The 20,589-nt window shown below is 42.7% G+C and overlaps 1 protein-coding gene across 1 annotated transcript in view; it reads left to right on the top strand.

The window, feature by feature from the left end:
- MTMR12 (myotubularin related protein 12) overlaps positions 1-6,577 on the top strand; it is a 79,393-nt gene extending 72,816 nt beyond the window's left edge. The window contains exon 17 of the transcript XR_005724757.1: positions 6,567-6,577. The gene's annotated coding sequence lies outside the window, so the exon portion shown is untranslated. The remainder of the gene's footprint in view (positions 1-6,566) is intronic.
- The last annotated feature ends 14,012 nt before the right edge of the window (positions 6,578-20,589 follow it).

Below are 20,589 nucleotides of genomic sequence, written 5' to 3'. Positions count from 1 at the left end.
ACTACCAGGGAAGTTACTCGTTGGCTTAGTTTGGATTTACCCAGTAGCCAAGACTCTGAGACAAATGTTTGAATGCAACTTGTTTATCTGGCAAGTGATCCCAAGTAACAGCGTGAATGAGTGAGCAATTAGGAAAGGTTCATGTAAGTTACTACAGTGAGCAATGGGGCCCAGCCCTGCCAGGAACCCTCTGAGAGACCATATGAACTTAGGAGGGTGTTGATTATACCCATATCTCTTTTTAAAAAACAATTTGTTTTTGGTTGCTTTACATCTTTGTTGCTGCTAGCGGGCTTTCTCTAGTTGCGGCGAGTGGGGGCTACTCTTAGTTGTGATGTGTGAGCCTCTCACTGCAGTGGCTTCTCGTTGCAAAGCACAGGATCTAGGCCAATGGGCTTCAGTAGCTGCAGCACACAGGCTCGGTAGTTGCGGCTCTTGGGCCCTAGAGCACACTGGCTCCAAACAGTTGGGATGTGGGCTCAGAAGTTGTGGCGTGCGGACCTGGTTACTCTGCAGCATATGGAATATTTCCAGACCAGAGATTGAACCGGTGTCCATCCCCTGCATTGGCAGAAGGATTCTTATCCACTGTACCACTAGGGAAGTCCCCGTATCTCCTTATCTTGTGTCATTCAGCATGGTCTTGTGAAAATTCCTCTAAATTAGGAGGTGGAGTTCCAATGCATTTTATATAATAGCGCCTCAAAGAGCATTATAAAGGGCTTTGGTAACAACTAACCCTTTCAGCTCTCTCCTACCTCAAGATAAATTCCTTGACTTCTCCCCAGCTTCCAAATGTGGGATTACCTTGGCTCCCCTCTTATTTAAGGGGTACTATTTCTATATATCCTCAATGCCTGTGGGCATTTCTCAATGCCCTTCTTATTTCTACTAGGAGGCTGAATTCTGTCCTGCCCCAGAGCCTCTGGTTACAGGGCCTGATTTCCCAGAATTCTTGAATATTTGACCCACCCTGTCCCTTGCCTCCCAGGAAGTGGCGAAATTAAATTAGATGAGTATGTGATTCAGTCCTTACTGTGAATTAGAACCTTTTGTTTAATTAAATAAAATCGAACAACTGTAACGTTTTCAATTCCCAGAGCACACATACATTCATCCAGTTCCAAGGCGCCCCACTAGCCTTTTCAAGCGCAATAACATTCTCAAACATGCACCACCACCCCAAATCCTCTGAGTTATGAGACACCAGGAAACAACAGCCAGAATTCAAGAAATAAATGTTTTGTGATTTAAAAAAAAAAAAAATGAGCAAAATGCCAAGACATTAAACAGCCTCTGTTTATAGTAGGTGGTAAGAAAAACATAATGTAACACATGCCATTTCTTGCCTGTGCCTAACCAGTTTGATCTATGCTTCTACTGTGTGAGCAGCTTCAAAATTTGTCGGTTTTCTTCGCAATAACATAGCACATGCCAGGGAATAAGGGCTCAGTGTGTTGTCGGCACAAGGAGAACTTATCCTGGGCCGACTCAGGCAGAAGGGAGCCAAGTTGTCAAGACAAAGGGCAACTGAGCTCCATGAATTCCAGCCTGACACCCATGGCTGCTCAGTTCAGAGATACAGTTCCATGGCTGTGTCCCAGTGAGCCACCTTTTTGGGTACCCCTGTTCTTAGACCAGGTGGTTTAGAGTATTCATGACTCCCAGAGAGAATAGGCTGGGTAGAAGGAAGCTGCCCTTGCAGTCAGTTCAGTCACTCAGTTGTGTCCCACTCTTTGCAACCCCATGGACTGCAGCCTGCCAGGCCTCCCTGTCCATCACCAACTTCCAGAATTGACTGAAACTCATGTCCTTTGGTGGACATGAGATACCATCCAACCATCTCATCCTCTGTCATCCCATTCTCCTGCCTTCAATCTTTCCCAGCATCAAGTTCTTTTCAAATGAGTCTGTTCTTCACATCAGTGGCCAAAGTATTGGAGTTTCAGCTTCAGCATCAGTCCTTCCAATGAATATGCAGGACTGATTTCCTTTTGGATGGACTAGTTGGATCTCCTTGCAGTCCAAGGGACCCTCAAGAGTCTTCTCCAACACCACAGTTCAAAAGCATCAATTCTTTGGCATTCACATCCAAATATGGATAGTCCATATAGTCCAACTCTCACATCCATACATGACTATTGGAAAAACCATAGCTTTAACTAGACAGACCTTTGTTGGCAAAGCAATGTCTCTGCTTTTTAATATGTTATCTAGGTTGGTAATAACTTTTCTTTCAAGGAGCAAGCGTCTTTAGCTGAGAGTTTCTTCTTTTGGAGGTGGTAACAGGTAACAGCCTTATTGAGATATAATTCGCATACCATACAATTCACCCATTTAAGGTGTACAAAGCAATAGTTGTTAATATATTCACAGTTGTGCAGCCATCACCACAATTACAGAACATTTCCATCAGCTCCAAAAGAAACTCTTACCCTTAGCTATCACTTCCCAACCCCTTATGATCTGCTAGCCTTAGGCAACCACTAGTCTGTCTGTCTCTGTATATTTGCTTATTTTGGACAATTTCATATAAACAGAATCATGTATGTGGTCTTCTGTGATCAGTTTCTTCCACTTAGCAGAAAGTTTTCAAGGTTCATCAGTATATATAGGACGTATCAGAACTTCATTCCTTTGCGTGGCCTAATAATAGCTTGTTGTATAGATATACCACATTTGGTTTATCTGTTCACTAGTTTGGGCATTTCACCTGTTGGATGGGTCCCTATCGATCCAAACCACGAAGTTTACCCATTCCTTAGTTTGGGTTGTTTCTGCACCTTCCACATTATTATGACTAATGATGTTAGAAACATTTGTGCGAGTTTTTTTGTGGACATATGTTTTTATTTCTCTTGGATAGGTATCTAGCATTGCAATGTCTGGGTCACATAGTCACTGTCTGTTTAGCTTCTTGAGGAACTGCCAGACTGTAGTCCAGAGTGGCTGCACTATTTTATACTTTCCTCAGCAACAAGTGAGGATTGCTATTTCTCCACACCTTGCCAGTATTGGTTATTATCAGACTTTCCTATTTGAGTTACCCTAGTGGGTATAAAGTGGTATTTTTAGTTACATTTCCCTAATGACTGGCTAATAATGTTGAGCATCTTTTCATGGGCTTGTTGGCCATTGGTCTATCTTCCTTGAAGTTGGAGAAATGTCTGTTCAGATTCTTTGTTCATTTTTTAATTGTGTGGTCTTTTTGAGTCAAGAGTCTTTGTCTGTTCTAGATACCAGCCCCTTATAAGGTATATGTCTTGATGCTGGCACAAAAACAGACACACAGATCAATGGAAGAGAATAGAACACCCAGAAATAGGGTAAGGATCCAACTTCACTGCCTTCCATGTGGATATCCATGCAGTGTGTGGATGTGTCTCCTGCACTGACAGGTGGATTCTTATCCACTGAGCCACCAAGGAAGCCCAACAGATCTCTTTTCGAGGCTTCTCTTTCCATTCTGGCTTCTGGCAGTTGAGGTTCCTTTTAATCAGAGACTTTCAATAGGATACAGAAGTGATGTGCCTGGACATTGTAACCTTACTGTGTAATTCTAACCCAATAAATACATGTTGAAGAAGTTAATTCAGGAGGAGATGAATTTAGTCTAAATTTGGTCTCAGACTTGTTATAGTACTATGAAAGATTGGCTTTGATATTTATGAATAGAGCCATCACTGGAGATTAACAGAGAAGATAGGAATTTTTTTATTGGAGTATAATTGCTTTAAGGTGACATAGGGGTAAAGAATCCGCTTGCCAATGTAGAAGACGCAAGAGATGCAGGTTTGATCCATGGGTCAGGAAGATCCCCTGGAGGAGAAAATGGCAAAGCACTCCAGTATTCTTACCCGGAAAATTCCATGGATATAGGAGCCTGGCAGGCTACAGTCCAGGGGGTTGCAAAGAGTCGGACACAGCTGAGCATACACACACATAATTGCTTTACAATGTTATGTTAGTTTCTGCTGTACCACAAAGGGAATCAGCTATATGTACACACATATCTCCTCCTCCTTGAGCCTTCCTCCCAGCGCCCCCCCACTCCTTTACATTGTCACAGAGCACCAAGCGATCTCCCTGTGCTCTGCAGCAGCTTCCCACTAGCTCTCCACTGTACACGCGGCAGCGTATGTACATCAGTGCTACTCTCCCAATCCATCCTGCCACCCCTTCCGCCCCTGTGCCCACATGTCCATTCTGCATGGCTGCATCCCTACAAACAGATTCATCTGTATCATTTTTTCTAGATCCCACATATATGCATTAATATATAATATTTGTTTTTCTCTTTCTGACTTACATCACTCTGTATGATAGACTCTAGAGCCATCCACAGCTCTACAAATAACCCAGTTTTGTTCCTGTTTCTGGCTGAGTAATATTCCACTGTATATGTGTACCACATCAAGAAGATAGGATTTATTATAGAGAAGATAGGAAGGAAATCCTCTCTAGCTCTATGGACCTAACTCAGCATTATTCAGGGAGGTTGTGGCTCCCAGTCCACACTCCCCATCATTCCTGGCTTTCCACTGCCTTTCCTCACTGTTTTTCTCTCTGTTGCTCTGGAAGACGTGACTGCCTCTACACACGTGGCATCCTAGGATTCCATGACCTGAACACTGGCTACCGTTACCTATTATCTTCTCAGGAACCTTTGCTCTCTATTATTTTCTGTCTCCCTGGTCCTTTAGTTTAGGGAGGCAGTCCTGGGCTTCCTTGGTGGCTTGGACAGTAAAGAATCTGCCTGCAATGCAGGAGACCTGGGTTTAATCTCTGGGTCAGGAAGATCCCCTGGAATATCCCACTCCAGGATTCTTGCCTGGACAATCCCCTGGACAGAGGAGCTTGGCAGGCTACAGTCCATGAGGTCACAAAGAATTGGACACAACAGAGTGACTTACACTGGTCATTTAGTCCCTACTGATCCTGTCCATCAGTATTACAATGAGCCCCACTCTAGCTTATCTCAAAACAAACAAAACCCCTGTCTTGATCCCATCTTCCTCCTCCACCTATGCTCCCCGCCCCATGCCTGCCCTCCAGTACTGTCCCATCTCACATTCACTCCTCAGTCCACCCAAAACTTCCTTTAAAAAAAAAAAATTATTTATTTGGCTGTGCCGGGTCTTAGCTGAAGCACGTGAGATATTCGATCTTTGTTGTGACACGCAAACTCTCGGTTGTGGCGTGTGGGATCTAGTTCCCTGACCAGGGATGGAACCAGGCCCTCTGCATTGGGAGCACGTGGTCTTAGCCAGTGGACTCCTCTTAGCCACAGGGAAGTTCCCAACCCCAAACTTCCAAGACTGTTATCTCAAGAACCCAGTGAATTTTATGTCACCAAGCCCAAAGGATACTTTTCAGTTCTTATCCTGTGGAGCAGTTAGGACTGAGCATGACAAGCCCAGAAGGGGGAAGGGGGCACTGGGGAGGTGGCCATCAACACCTGCCAGACCTTGACGGACTCCCTCAGTGGCCAGCACTGTCGGCCATTTCCTCCTTGAGTAAATCTCTTCTCTTGGGAGCCACGATAATACCCTCTCCTAATTTTCTTCCTACCCCTCTGGCTGCTGCTTCCCAGTCTCCTTGACAGAGATTCTTTCTTCTACCCTCCTCAGGTCCCCTCTCACTCTTAACCCTCTTCCTGGATGATGGTGTTCATTCCTGTGACTTTAATCACTGTGTGGGTATGAATGACTCCTCAGTCCTTATCTCCTGCCTCTACTCCATTTCTTTGTCTCCTAGCAAGACTTGAATGTGTGCAAAGCACTTAGAACTCAACATATCCAAAATTAAACTCATTTTATTCCTTCCAAACTTGCTTCTCCTCCAGAGTCGTGTCTTCATGAATAACTGTGTCATTCACATCACTGCTCTGAGTGTCTTCTTTCCCTGTTCCCGACCCTAATTAAACCCAAGCCCTATGGAGTCTACCTACTATGTGACTTCTGAATGGCCTTCCTCTTCTCTCCATCCTGACTGTCACCACACGTGTCTTAACCAGCTTGGGCAGCACCTGGACTGCTCTCTCAGTGTCTCTCATTTTGTCTTTATGGATGTTAATCTCCAAGTTGATCTCCACTCTGAAGCCAGAATCTTTCCAAAATGTCAACCAAATCCAGTCACTTCTCATGAACATAAATTGTCATACAGTCGTAAAATAAAAATGTTGTTTATGAAGAGTATATTGACACAAGAAAATGTTCACAACATCATCATTAAGTGAAAAAGCTTGAATTTAAAACTTCTGTCACATTTCTAATTTCCTTTACAAAAATGCATGGAAAAGGTAGCAGGAAAAATATTCCAAAATGTTCAGTTCAGTCACTCAGTCGTGTCCGACTCCTGGCGACCCCATGAATCGCAGCACGCCAGGCCTCCCTGTCCATCAACAACTCCCAAAGTTCACTCAGACTTATGTCCATCAAGTCGGTGATGCCGTCCAGCCATCTCATCCTCTGTCGTCACCTTTTCCTCCTGCCCCCAATCCCTCCCAGCATCAGAGTCTTTTCCAGTGAGTCAACTCTTTGCCTGAGGTGACCAAAATACTGGAGTTTCAGCTTTAGCATCATTCCTTCCAAAGAACACCCAGGACTGATCTCCTTTAGGATGGACTGGTTCCAAATGTTAGGAATACTCAAACTCGTAGAGTTATTGGTCATTTTTTATATTCTTCCATATAGGCTTCACTGGTGGCTCACACAGTAAGAAATCTGCCTGCAATGCAGGAGACCTGGGTTTGATCCCTGGGTCAGAAAGATCCCCTGGAGAAGGAAATGGTAACCCACTCCAGTTTTCTTGCATGAGAGAATTCCATGGACAGAGGAGCCTGGCAGCCACAGTCCATGGGGTCGCCAAGAGTTGGACATGACTGAGTGACTAACACTTTCACTTTATATTTTTAATAATTTGACAGTTGCTTCTATAATGAACTTGTGAATAAATCAGGAGTTTTCCCACACTTTGGTTGCTAGAGACAGAAACTCAAATCACATATACTTTAACCAGAGGGGGAAGTTATGAGAATCCTGTTGTGTCTCCGAAACTAAATGACTGGAAACCAGGCCAGCCTCAGCAACGACTGGAACCAGAAATGCAAACATTGCCTATGTCCTTTCTCCATCTCAGTGGCTTTCCTCTGTATGTCTGCTTAGTTTCATCCTTACTTTTCAGACCAATTTTCTCTGGTCCCAGTAAGAGAAAATATAGTCCTTGAATGCCCTGACTTCACAGTTCATGGTCCTGGGATTCTTAAGACAGACTGGACCACCTGTCTCTAGATCCAAATCAGCTAAGGATTAGGACTGTCCCCAGCTCAGATAAGTGCACTGGTCCCCTGCAGACAGAGGCAGGATCATGGTGCACTAACATGGTGGCTTCCCTGGTTATCATGTGAATGGTGTGTATATGTGTGTGTGGTAGGGAAGGGATTGAAAAGAATAGTAGGTGGTTGGGACTTTCCTGGCAGTCCAGTGATTAAGACTCTGTGCATCAAATACAAGGGGTGCAGGTTCAATCCGTGGTCAAAGAACTAAGATCCCACATGCCATGCAGCATGAATGAAGTGAAATGAAAAAGAAAAAGAACAGTAGTGAAATGGAGCAGGACCATATGGTTCTTGCCCCCCTCCAACATGTCCTCTGCCTGCCTATTGCTGGTGGAAAACTTTAGTTAAAAAATAAGCTTAATCAGAGAAGTGAGAAATGCTGAAACAAAGGAAAACACTAAGGAGACTAATGCAGTCATTAAACATAGTCAAGGACCTTTAGTTCTTTCTCAAGGGCTGTAGATAATATTCTGAGCCATATCCTGTGAGCTGTCTTATAGATACCAAAACACCGGGTTGGAGAAGTTAACTACGTGAGGACCGGACTGTACCCAGGACTTGAACTACCACAATTCCAAGAACTGACTGCAAAGAAATGGGAACAAGTGCACGCCAGAACTAAAGATTAACTGTACCTAAAACAACCAAGATGATGTTAGTCAGACCACTGATGACCAATTTGAAGATGACTGTGCTGTTTCTGCGTGTTGCCTATCCCCCACTCTGCCTGTAAATGCTTTCACCCGCTTCTTGTCAGGTTGGGGAGTTGGCCTTTGGACAAATGTCTACCACCCTTCCCCCCAGTTGCTGGCATCTGAAATAAGGTAAACTTTCCTTACCACCAAGCCAGCCTGTTTACTAGCTTTTGAGCGGCAAGCAGCCGGAACCCCCACATATACCTTTTGGTAACAGTAGGTGGTTGTTTCCAGAAGGAAAGGAGCTCTGTATTTACAAAACAAAATCTTCACACCAAGATGAAATTTTATTAAAGTTAGAAAAAGTATACAGTATGATATTTTTTTAATCTCATAAACTATTTTCAGTAGCTTCCTAGTAACTCAGCACTGACTTATCCCCCTTTCCTTTTCGCAACAGCTAAACACATTCCTGTCTAGCCTTCTCATGAATTCTTCCTGCTGGTCATTTACTCGTAAAATGTATAGATTATCTGCTTCAGCCCTGTTATTTCTGAGAGGACAAACTCAAGCCCAGAGGAATGACATGAATCGCTGAGCTCCCCCAGGGGGTTAACAGAATGTCATCTTCACCTTTCTCGTCCACTGTGTTTCCTCTCTTCTACCCAAACCACCTGCCTTCATAAGCCCTCTCCACGTCTCAGCTTGTGTCTCCAAGACTACTCAGAACAAAGGCTTAATTAAGAGTACAGCAAGCCTGACAGTCCCATTGCATTATTCTCTATTCAGCTGCCTTTCCTAGACCTAGACACTTGCTGGGAAAACTTGAGTCTTTTCCTGAACAATTACTCTAACTCCGTGTTGCTCAGTAGAGCACCCATAGGACTTCCAAGGATATCCCAGAGAGGATACAGGCACATTCTGAGGCAGGGGAGCTTCTTGCCTCTAAATGCTACAGGTTGTAGATCTAGGAGTCTAATACCTGAACACATCCAAACAAGGAGATGGCTGTGGAAGACTCCCCCAACTACCCTACCCGCCCCCCCCCCCAGGCTTCATTATGCATTCATTTGTTAAAAGCACACCATTGTATTTGTGGAAGGATGCAGGATGTGCTTCAAGTATGGACTATCAGACCTGGGTTGACTGGTTGGCCAAATCACATGACCTAGATTACCCTATAAAGACAGGATGGGGGATTTCTCTGATGGTCCAGTGGTTGAGAATCTGCCTGGCAATGCAGGGGATGTGGGTTTGATCCTTGGTCAAGGAACTAAGATCTCACATGCCAGGGACCAACTAAGCCTGTGGGCCACAACTGGAGAGTTCCTGCACTGTACCTAAAGATCCTGCATGATGCGGTGAAGGTCCTGCCTGCTGCAGTTAAGACCCAGCACAGCCAGATGAATGAACGAATGAATGAATTTAAAAAGACAAGATGGTAAGGACAACAAGGATCGGGAAGAGGAAAATTACTCAGTGTGGCAGACAGACTCTAGAATGGGTCCCAATGGTCATGTCCTTGTGAATCTTCTCTCCCTGAGTGTGGGCTGGACCTAGTGACTCCCTCCGACAAATAGGGTATGGCAAAAGGGATTAGTTACAAAGGACTGTGACTTTCCTCTCTCTCTCATGTTTGGAGCACTTGGTTTCTAGTGAAGCAAGCTGTCATTTTGTGAGCTATCTGTGGAGAGGTCCACATGGCAAGAAACTGATGTCTCTGGTTAATGGTATTGAGGACCTAAGGTCAGATAACAACCAGTGGTAAGCCTGGAAACAAACCCTCCCTCCCCCAGCTAAATATTAAGGTCCAGCCCTACTGGAAACCAGCAGTCTTGCAAGAGAGCTTGAGGCAGAGCACCCAGCTAAGCCATGACCAGATTCCTGATCTTTAGGAGCTATGAGATAATAAAACTGCTTTTTCATTTAAAGCTACCATTTGGAGATCATTTGTTATGCAGCAATAGTTGGTTGATACACTCAGTCAGAAGCTCCTTATATGGAGAACAAGTCACACATTTTGTAAAATAAAGGCTACTTAGGGACTTCCCTGGTGGTTCAGTGATTAAGACTCCACACTTCCAATGCAGGGTTGTGGGTTCAGTCCCTAGTCAGGGAACTAGGATCCCCTATACCCCACAGTAGGGCCAATAATAATAAATAAGTGAATAAAATATAATATAAAAATTTTTTAAAGGCTACTTACTGCTGAGCTGGAGACAGTCTGGATGCATAAGCTGAAAGAGAAATTTAAAGGGGAATGACCTTGCAAGAGATGACAGATCTTTTTTAGTAGAACAGTTACTACAAATCTGATAAGGAATTTTGCCATATTCTTATCAGCAGATCCCCAAGGAGTTCCTAGTTTAAAATGTTCTGTTTTGCTTTTGCATGATGCTTTGGGGAACAAGTCTCTTGTTTAAGGAAACGAGTGTGCATTATAAACTCTGATTCTTTTGGTCACTAAAATTGTTAAGTAAAATAATTTTGAGTCTAATGACTAAATATTTAGGAAGATTGATTTTCCCCGTTTTCAGCTAATGGTTGGTTTTGGCGCATGGCAGCACAGCGCTGTGATCAACGGCACAGATTCAGAATCCTGAAACTGTCAGTTCCAACTCTGACGCTAGCTGGTGACTAGAGTTATTCATTACGAGAATGACTAGCTCTGCGACTTTGGGAAGTTACTTAACTTCTCTTGACCTCACTTTCCCCATCTGGAGAATGGAGATAATAATGGTATCCACCTCATAGGGGTTTTATGAGGAGGGCACAAATTAATAAAGTGGGACTTACCTGGCGATCCAGTGGTTGACTCCACATTTCCACTGAAGGGAGCACAGGTTCAATCCCTGGTTGGGGAACTAAGATCCCACATCCCTCGTTGCATGGCGAATAATAATAATTATTATTATAAATAAATATAAAGCAATTAAAATAGCATGTAACATATACTTAAGATTCTATAACTATTTGTGTGCTAGGAGGAGGCTGGAGAGTGTGTTGAGTGAACTAGTTTGCAGTAATCTGCCTGAAGAACACTGCATGATGATATGGAATTTAGGGCAGCAGATGCCTCCGCTCCAAATCCTGGGCGGAGTAGGACCCAACAGCTCCTACAGGAGGTAAGTCATGCCTTGTCTGATTCAAACCCCTGGAGAAGATGTGGTGGCTAGTACTTTACTTTTAGTCTTTTCCAATGAGTGACTCTGTGGTAGAGGATCTGCCTGCAAATGCAGGAGACACAAGAGATGTGAGTTTGACCCCTGGGTTGGGAAGGTTCCCTGAAATAGGAATTGGCAACCCACTCTAGTATTCTGGCCTGAAAACTCCCATGGATAGAGGAGACTGGTGGGCCTAATCCATGGGGTCGCAGTAAGTTGGAAACAGCTGAGCACAGAATAAAAAGAGAGAAGATTCCTTTATACAGTTAATGGATATTTTTTCCCCATGTGCAATTCTGCTGGCTACTGCAAGTGGCCAGACCCTGAAGAATTCATGGCACACACACACACATACACACAAACATACACTCCTCAACCTCTCTTGACTGAAGCTCCCCTGGCTAGGAAGAAGAGTCGGCAGAGAGCAAGGGATGGGGGGAAGTACCCCACTCCTACCCATTGAGCTCCCTGAGTGTGAGCAGAGGAAGGTGGGGACTCCACTCTCCCACAACCCACAACATTGATTTAGGGAATCTGAGCATCCCATGGACAAAAGGAGCCTGGCAGGGTCACACAGAGTCAGACATGACTGAGCACGCACACAAGAGAGGAGAAGAAGCCTATGTCTCAGGCCCGTCTGTAACTTAGGGAAGAGGTGTGCTTCAGAGAACTCCCCTCAAGCCCACCCAGGGGTGTAAGAGTAGATGGTTGGGTGGGCCATGTGGGAAGAGATGCCTGAGGAAGAACAAAAGGATAATTTGGGAGCGTTACAGCTCTTGCTTGGGCTTCCCTTGTGACTCAGCTGGTAAAAAAAAAATCTGCCTGCAATATGGGAGACCTGGGTTCTATCCTTGGGTTGGGAAAATCCCCTGGAGAAGAGAAAAGCTACCCACTCCAATATTCTAGCCTGGAGAATTCCATTGGACTGTATAGTCCATGGGTTTACAAAGAGTCGGACATGACTGAGTGACTCTCACTTCACTTCACAGCTCTTGCTTAATGAAAAAGCATGGTAATGGGTCTCAGAATATGGTGGCTCTGGCTGGAGACTGAACATTGAGTGTTCTGAGAAGTCAGTTTGCCATGGGTTAGGCATGGCCTATGAATGTGGATATGAATATGGTTACAATAAAGTGAAACTTTCTGATTATAAATAATGGAAGATAGAAAGGACCCCACTCGAGACTGTCTAAGAGAAGTTGGCCCCCAGGGCTAAGGGATCTGTGGGGCCACAGTGAAGCTTGAGGGATACCAGAGCAACTTTGCAAATGATGTTTTCTTTGTTGGTGCATTATTTAAAAAATTCAAATGAGGGTTTGCTGCATTGATGGTAGCTGTAGGGGCTGAATATTCCCTGAAAAGAAGATAGGGAGCATCATTGAAGGTAATACCTTGGAAGTATCTTAGTGGCTTCTTAACTGTCTCATAAAACTAATATTTCTTCATTGTCAAAAAGAGAAAAAGGAAATGGAAGATGGTGGGGTCTTGTTTATAGTACATCACCTGTTTCTCCTGTCTCTTCTTCCCCTGATGAAACGCTAAGCACAGTGGTGAGAGCACAACAGCCAGTCCATGTCGGCCACTTCATCTCCTTTCTTTCAGTATCAGTCCCGTTAGACAGCAAACTGATGTCCTCAGTCTCATCTCTCTAAACGTTGATTCCTAACCAAGCTCCTGTTCCCGAGATATGAATTTTAGTTCAAATTGCAATGGCCTTTTTAGGTTTATTTTTCTACTACAAACAAGCAAACAATTTTTGGAGTTAGACAATTTGAAAGATGCTTCTCAATAAACAAGCAAACAAATGGACCACCTTTACAAAGAGACTTTTCTCATGAGGGACAGAAGACGTCTGTGGCAACTGGAGTGGGACTATCACAGCTCTGAGGAATTATGGTTGAGGAAGAAAACCATTTTTAGAATGGTAGCTCTATCTTTGACATAGCTGGATGAAATGCTATGGTTTTACTGACATGATAGGTGGAATTCAATTCAGTTATGTCAGGCCCCAGAACAAAGGTTGACTTATAATTAGCTTTGCCTTTGAAACCTCCCACTGGTCTGACCTTTGTAAAAGGCAAACCTAACCTATTGGTTTTCTACCTCCCCTCCTCAACCCTTATTGAGACAAATAGATAAAAGTAAAACGGGTAAAAGTGAGAAGAGGAGAGTAAAGAAGCTGGCTTAAAACTCAACTTTCAAAAAACTAAGATCATGGGATCCGATCCCATCACTTCATGGAAAATAGATGGTGAAACGATGGAAACAGTGACAGACTTTATTTTCTTGGGGTCCAAAATCACTGCAGATGGAGACTGCAGCCATGAAATTAGGACTGATGCTGAAGCTGAAACTCCAATACTTCAGCCACCTGATGTGAAGATCTGACTCATTGGAAAAGACCCTGATGCTGGGAAAGATTGAGGGCAGGAGGAGAAGGGGACGACAGAGGATGAGGTGGTTGGATGGCATCACCGACTCGATGGACATGAGTTTGAGCACACTTTGAGAGCTGGTGATGGACAGGGAAGCCTGGCATGCTACAGTCCATGGGGTCGAAAAGAGTCGGACATGACTGAGCAACTGAACTGAACTGATCTGAAAACGGAACTCCCCTGGTGGTCCAATGGCTAAGATTCCATGCTCCCAATACAGGGGGACCAGGTTTGGTCAGGGAACTAGATGCCACTTGCAGCAACAAAGACCTGGTACACCCAAATAAGTACATATTAAAAACCCCCAAAACTGTTAAATAAATAAAGCTGGTAAGCCAGATCCAAAGGCTGCTATAGCTATGATTTTCTTGTTGTTAACATTTAGCTGCTAAGTCATATCTGACTCTTTGTGATCCTATGGACTGTAGAGCACCAGGCTTCTCTGGCCATGGAATTCTCCAGGCAAGAATACTGGAGTGGGTTGCCATTTCCTTCTCCAGGGAATCTTCCCAACCCAGAGGTCGAAACTGTGTCTCCTTCATTGGCAGGCAGATTCTTTACCACTAAGCTACCTGGGAGGCCTGGTGATCAGATTTAGACTTGGCCAGATGATCTTTGGAAGAGACATTAAGATTCTAAGGTCGTGAGGCATTAGTACAATGAGGCAAATATATCTGTCTGAGAGAAAGTTAACAGGGTAAAGGAGTTAATGACGCTTCCAAGGGTATATGCCGTTCAGCCCAGATGGTCATCTACAGGGGCAGAAGAAGGCTACTTTTAGCTGAAACCTTCTACATTCATGTTATAAGGTTTCTTTTATTTTAAAAGGATATATTTATAATCAAGTCTTAACTTTGCCCAAATAACTAAAAATGGTAGGGGAACCAAGAAAGATAAACATATGTCAAGGCCATCTTTCTTAAGAAACTCTTGGGGAGACCAAAATTGCTTTCCCGTGGCTCATTTCAAATTCTCCGTCTTATTTAACCTCAGCTTCTGCAGAGCTTAATTTTCCTGTCACTGGAGTCTTCTGTTTCTTTAGGGAGTAGCCCTTCTAGAGTTCCTTGGGAGCAGTCACTCAAGAAACAGTCCTTAAAGGCAGAGAAGAAAAGGATGTCAGAGCCTATGTGAATGTTATGTCAATGAGAGAAATAAACCAGGACATGAGCTGCTTTATTCATGAGCCCACACTCAATCTGAGATTTGGAATCAATCTTACAGAAACACTTGGCAGGCAGATGTTTGCACAGAGGGGTTTCTCACAGCACTGTTGGGATAGTAAACATTTAGAAATAAGGTAGGTGTCCTCATCATTACTGAACAGATTAAATTGTTTGCTCATACTGTGAAATACAGTACAGCAAAAAAGAATGTGATAGAAAAACAAATATTGTATATCAATGCATATATGTGGAATCTAAATGGCATGTGTGATTTTATTTGCAAAACTGAAATAGAGACACACACAGAGAACAAATGTTATGGACATCAAGGGGGAAGTGGGTGGGTGGGATGAATTGGGAGATTGGGATTGACATATATATCCTATTGATACTATGTATAAAATAGATATCCAGTGAAAACCTACTGTATAGCTCAGAGAAACCTACTCAGTGCTCTGTGGTGACCTAAATGGGAAGGAAATCCAAAAAAAGAGCGGATGTATGTATTGCTGATTCACTTTTCTGTACAGTAGAAACCAACTCAACATTCTAAAGCAACCATACACCAATAAAAAGTAATTTAAAAAATAAAAAGAATGAGATAGAGTTAAACGCACTGATATGGGGAGATTCCGAAGACACACTGTTATGTGAAAAAAAAAACACACAGCACAACCTGTACAATACAACCCTTTTACATGAATCTGTATAACATACGTGCATGTGTCGCACATAAACACATAGGATGGGGATGGAAGGATGGGGACCACACCACAGTCCTGGCTGATTTGGAGCAGAGATGTGAAAATGGGGATGAGGATGAAAGGTGCTCTCTGGAATTGATTCTAGTTTGAATCTTATATCATAAGAATGTGTTTGTTACTTGCGTAATTTTTGAAAGATTGGTGCAGACAATCTTCTAAAAACAAGAAGTACTAAACTCATTGAACTTATTTGGCATCTGACTTCATCCCACCCACACCCGCTTTCAAGAGCTAAAAAACAAGAGACAGTTTCTGAGGCAGCTACTCAAAATCAGCTGAGGTGACTTAACTAGCTTGTCTTTTTTGGTCCTGCCCTCACAGTTGGAGGGGTCTCACCCCGTCTCTTGAGAGCTTATCCACTTTCTTCTCTTCCAGACTGCCCCATGAACCTGCTTGTGTTTCTCAGGCAGACTGCTCCTGGCCCTGGGGTACATCGATGACTTAACTTCCTGTTTAAAACCTCCGGCCTGTAAAATTAGCGGAGGGTCAACTTTCACTAAGTTACTTGTTGAGATGAGGGAGGCTGAGAGAAGGTTCAGAGTTCGACTGGCAGTTAGCAATTCCTCTTGATTCTTGGCTTGGTTGATTTACCTCAGAAAGAGGAAAGTCCTGTGAATCTGAATCTGTACCAGACTCTACTCTAGAGCAGTTCCAGCCGGGAGAATCCTTCCTACCTGGTGTTTCAGTTCTCTGTTTCTCAAGAGTGGATGGCTCGTCTCTGCTCCACGTGGCATCAGCTGGGACGGCACAGCTGAAGGCTAGAATTCACTTTCAGGACGCCTCACGCACATGGCTTGCAAACTGTGCTGCTAACTGGGAGCTCAGCCAGACACGTGGACCAGGGGCCTCTGTTCTTTCTAGGGGACCTCTGAACAGTTTAGACTGTTTGGATTTCCTCACAGTATGGCGGTTGATTCCAAGAACAATCACCCTTAGAGAACAAAGCAGAAGTATGTATTGCTAGTGGTAAAAAAAAAAAACAAACAAAAAAAACAAAACCCCACCTGCCAATGCAGGAGGTGTAAGCGATACAGTTTCAATCCCTGGCTAGGGAAGATCTCCTTCTGAGGGGCATGGCCACCCACTCCAGTATTCCTGGCTCGGATATCCCATGGACAAAGGAGCCTAGAGGGCTACAGTCCATAGGGTCGCAAAGAGTCAGACACGACTGAAATGACTTAGCACGCACACATTAGTCGTTGAGGCAGTCTCAAGTTCTACTCAGGTTTAAGAAGAGGAGCTATAGAGTCCCTCTCTTGATTGGGGGGCAGATGTAGGCCAGCTATTGGCCACGGCTTGGTTTTGAGAGGTAGCAGAGAAGAGCTGATGACTGGATCTGAAATATCAGTAGAATATAATAGCAGTTAAGCAATGCAGAGACGGAGAAACTGATCTTCCCAGGTCTTCCTCGACCAGATCTTCTGTAGTTGGTTGATAATAAAATTTCCAAAGCCTATTTCTTCTACAAATGCAAAAAGAATAATAATTAAAAACCAAAACCCAAACCTACCTAATCAAGCAACTGTTAAAAAAAAAACCAAAGACCCCAATTTCAATGTCAAATTTAGGATTATTTATTACTTTTTAAATTTTGACTTATCTGAACATCTCTTTCTTAAAAGAAGGAAATAGAGTTACTTACATCTCACTATCTTATTTATTAATTAAGTGGGTCAAAGTAAAGTTTTACTGGGATTTTGAGTTAAGATGTAGTCATTATTAAGATTACTATGAACATTGCTAAATTACCTATTAAGATAACTTTCTTGCATTCTCGATTCATTTTGGTGGGAAGAAATAATCTAGTCGAAGTTATCATTTCTATTTTGAGTAGGTTAACTTTTGGTAAAATTAGTGTTTTGTATTTGAATCTTGTTTTATATGGTCAGTACACTTTATTCAGAAGAGCTTTCCCTGTTCAATTTATGTGGAATACTTTCTGAATTTTGTTTGTGAATTGATGGGAGGGGCTTTGTTGGGGAGAGGATAACAGAGAGCAACAAATATGAAAGAAATGTTGTGGTAAACCTCAGGAGGGTATTGTAAAAACTGCCGCATGGCACTGAAGAGCTATCATGAGCTTCTAGAAAAGGGGCTACATAAATGCAAATTAATACCACGATTTTAACTTGTAAAACATGGGTAGGAGGACTTCTCTGGTGCTCCACTAGTTAAGAGTTTGTCTTGCAATGACAGAAGACATGGGTTCGATCCTTAGTTCAGGAGGATCCTATGTGCCTTGGAGCCAGCTAAGCCCGTGAGCCACCACTACTGAGCCTGTGTTCTAGAGCCTGGAAGCCACAACTACCGAGCCTGTGCATTTAGAGGCCATGCTCAGCAGCAAGAGAGCCCACCTCAGTAGAAGCCCTTGCATCGTAACAAACAGTAGCCACCACTTGCCACAAATAAAGAAAGCCAGCATGAAGCAACAAAGACCCAGCACAGTCAGAAATAACTAAGTAAAATTTTAAAGTAGATTCATGGTTGTCCAGGGCCAAGGGAGTGAGTTTGGGGGCAGAGGGGCATGACTGCTATGAATAGGTGCTTCTTTGGGTGAAGGTGATGAAAAAGTTCTAAAATGGATTGTGGTGATGGTTGTACAACTCTGTGAATACACTAAAAAACATGAATTGGTACAATTTAAATAGGTAAATTGTCTATACATGAATTACATCTCAATGGAGCTGACATTTTGAAAAAGTAAATCTAAAATTGAATATAAATAAAAGATACATGTATGCGTAGATTTTTTAAAAAGTGTTACGCTGCATAGAAAAACCTAATACATCATCTACTTGTCACCACGGTGTCCTATTTTATCTCCCGCATCATGTACTACTACTTTTTGTTAATTTTGTCTGTATCTTTCCAGGGCTTTAACAATACACATATAAACAAAATATGAATATGTATTATTTTGTTCTTCCCTTTCTTACAGGAAAGGCAGCATACTATGTAAACCTTTCTGCTATTTGTATTTTTCTCTATACAATGTATATCAGAGATCTTTTCTTTTTAGCACACAGAGCTTCCTCACTCATTTTCAGAGGACATGGTCTTCCATTGTGTGTTAATCACTCTCCCATTGAGGAACCATTTGATTATTATTTTCCAGTCTTTCACTTCTAAGTTACAATGAACAACCACCTACCTGTGTCATTTCATACATGGTTTCACCATGCTTTTGCCTACATGTTATATTTCCAAATTAATTGGGAAAATGGTTTTATTGGTGTATTTGTAATGTTCCTTCATTATTAATAAAGTTAGCTTTTTGTCATATTTAAGAGCCAACTCTATTTGTTTTTATGGGAATGATCTGTTAACCTGTTGTGCTCCTGTTTGCCATGTGTCTTGACTGTGATTTTTTTTTTCCATTCAGAAATGTTTGATTTTTATGGAATTGAATTTATTAATGTTTTCTTTCATGATTCTGGATTTTATGTGATAGTAAGAAGATTCTCCTTTTCAATGTTACAAAAGAGTTCACCTACAGAGTGTTCATCTAAAACTTTTATGGTTTATTTACTAAATGCTTACAAGTATTTATCAAAATAAAAAGTTGAAAGAAAAAGGAAAACAACTAGCAATATTAAAATGGACATTTATTAAGAATAAACCTAGCAACATTTCAGACTAACATGTGAAGATATATGGAGATAGTAGCTTATTTAAGTAAAGATCAATTAACTACTTTAGCAATAACAAACATTAAATGCCACTGAATCTTTAACCAGCTAAGAAATGCTCTGTATGTGAGGATGGATAGTTTGTAGTAGCTCTCAGGTAAATATCTTGCAGGGATTTCAGTTTTGAAATTCACCCAAGTCTAGAAAGGAAAAGAGGTGGAGTCTATTGTCTCACTTGCTGCATCTGGGCTCACCTTTGATCAGTAGAATGTGACAGAAATGATATTGTACAACATATGAGTTTTGTAGCTTCTCTGCCTCCTGGAACTCAGATTCCATGTGAAGACCAGGCCAGCCTACTGGAGACCTACAGCCAGCACCAATTTCCACGGATGCAAGTGAGTCTGTGTTAAAACAACCAACCCACATCAAGCTGTAGTTTGACTCCAGCCATACAAGTAACCCCATGGGAGACCAGCAGAACAGCCTAGCTGAGGCCAGCCCAAATTGCTGACCCTCAGAATAATAAGCAAATAGTTGCTGTTTTAAGCCACTATTTGGGGCACATCGTTTGTTAAACAGCAATAAATAACTCATATAAATGCCATTCTGAGGAGTAATGAAGAAAGAAAATAGATAAAATACTGAAAGATAGGTTAGCCTTTCTTTATTAATTTGTTCAGTCACATACTCCTTCGCTATGAAGAAAGGACTCAAGTCGGCTGTGCTGGGCAGACCCAAAGGTGATGTCCAGTGATCCTTGTTTACTGGTATTTATGTATTCATGTAATCCTGTCCTCCTGAGTTTGGGCTGAAACTAATGACTGTTTCTAACCAACGGAATATGGCAAGAGTGTCAGGATCTCATTCCCACAACAACGTTACATTCTATAAAACTGCATGACGCTGACAGATTCACGCTAGGCATTCTCCTTGTCGGCTTGATGAAGTAAGCAGCCATGCTGAAGAAGGCTATTCAGCAGGAAATCACGTGCAGCCTCTGGGAGCCAAGGGTGGCCTTCAGCCAACAGCCAATGACAAACAGAAGCCCTCAGTTCTACAGTCGTCGGGAAATGAGTTCTGCCAGTAACCCAAGCAAACTTGGAAGGCAGTTCTTTCCCAGTTGAGTCTTCAGATGAGAATGCAGCTCAGCTGACATCGTGATGGCCTCCCTCTAAGTCCCAGAGTAAACAATCCAGCTAAGCTGTGCCTGATGCCAGCCCCATAGAAACTGTGAGATAATATTGAAAGGTCTTCTATTTGTTCTACAGCACAGAAAGCTAATAGAGCTACTCAGGAAGCATCAGCATTCAACCCTTTAACCAGAAAGCAACCTTTGTTCCTAGAAGGAAAATTTGTGGTTTGTGGAAAGAGGGAGACCTTCTTTAGAAGGTCAGTTCTTCACAGCATTGTAAATCAACTATACTCCAATAATTTTTTTTCCCTAAGGGTCAGTTCTT

The sequence above is a fragment of the Oryx dammah genome, unplaced genomic scaffold (genome assembly GCF_014754425.2).
Source record: "Oryx dammah isolate SB20612 unplaced genomic scaffold, SCBI_Odam_1.1 HiC_scaffold_20, whole genome shotgun sequence".
Lineage (NCBI taxonomy): Eukaryota > Metazoa > Chordata > Mammalia > Artiodactyla > Bovidae > Oryx > Oryx dammah.
Note: the sequence above shows the minus strand (reverse complement) of the source record. Positions and strands in the feature narration are given on the sequence as shown.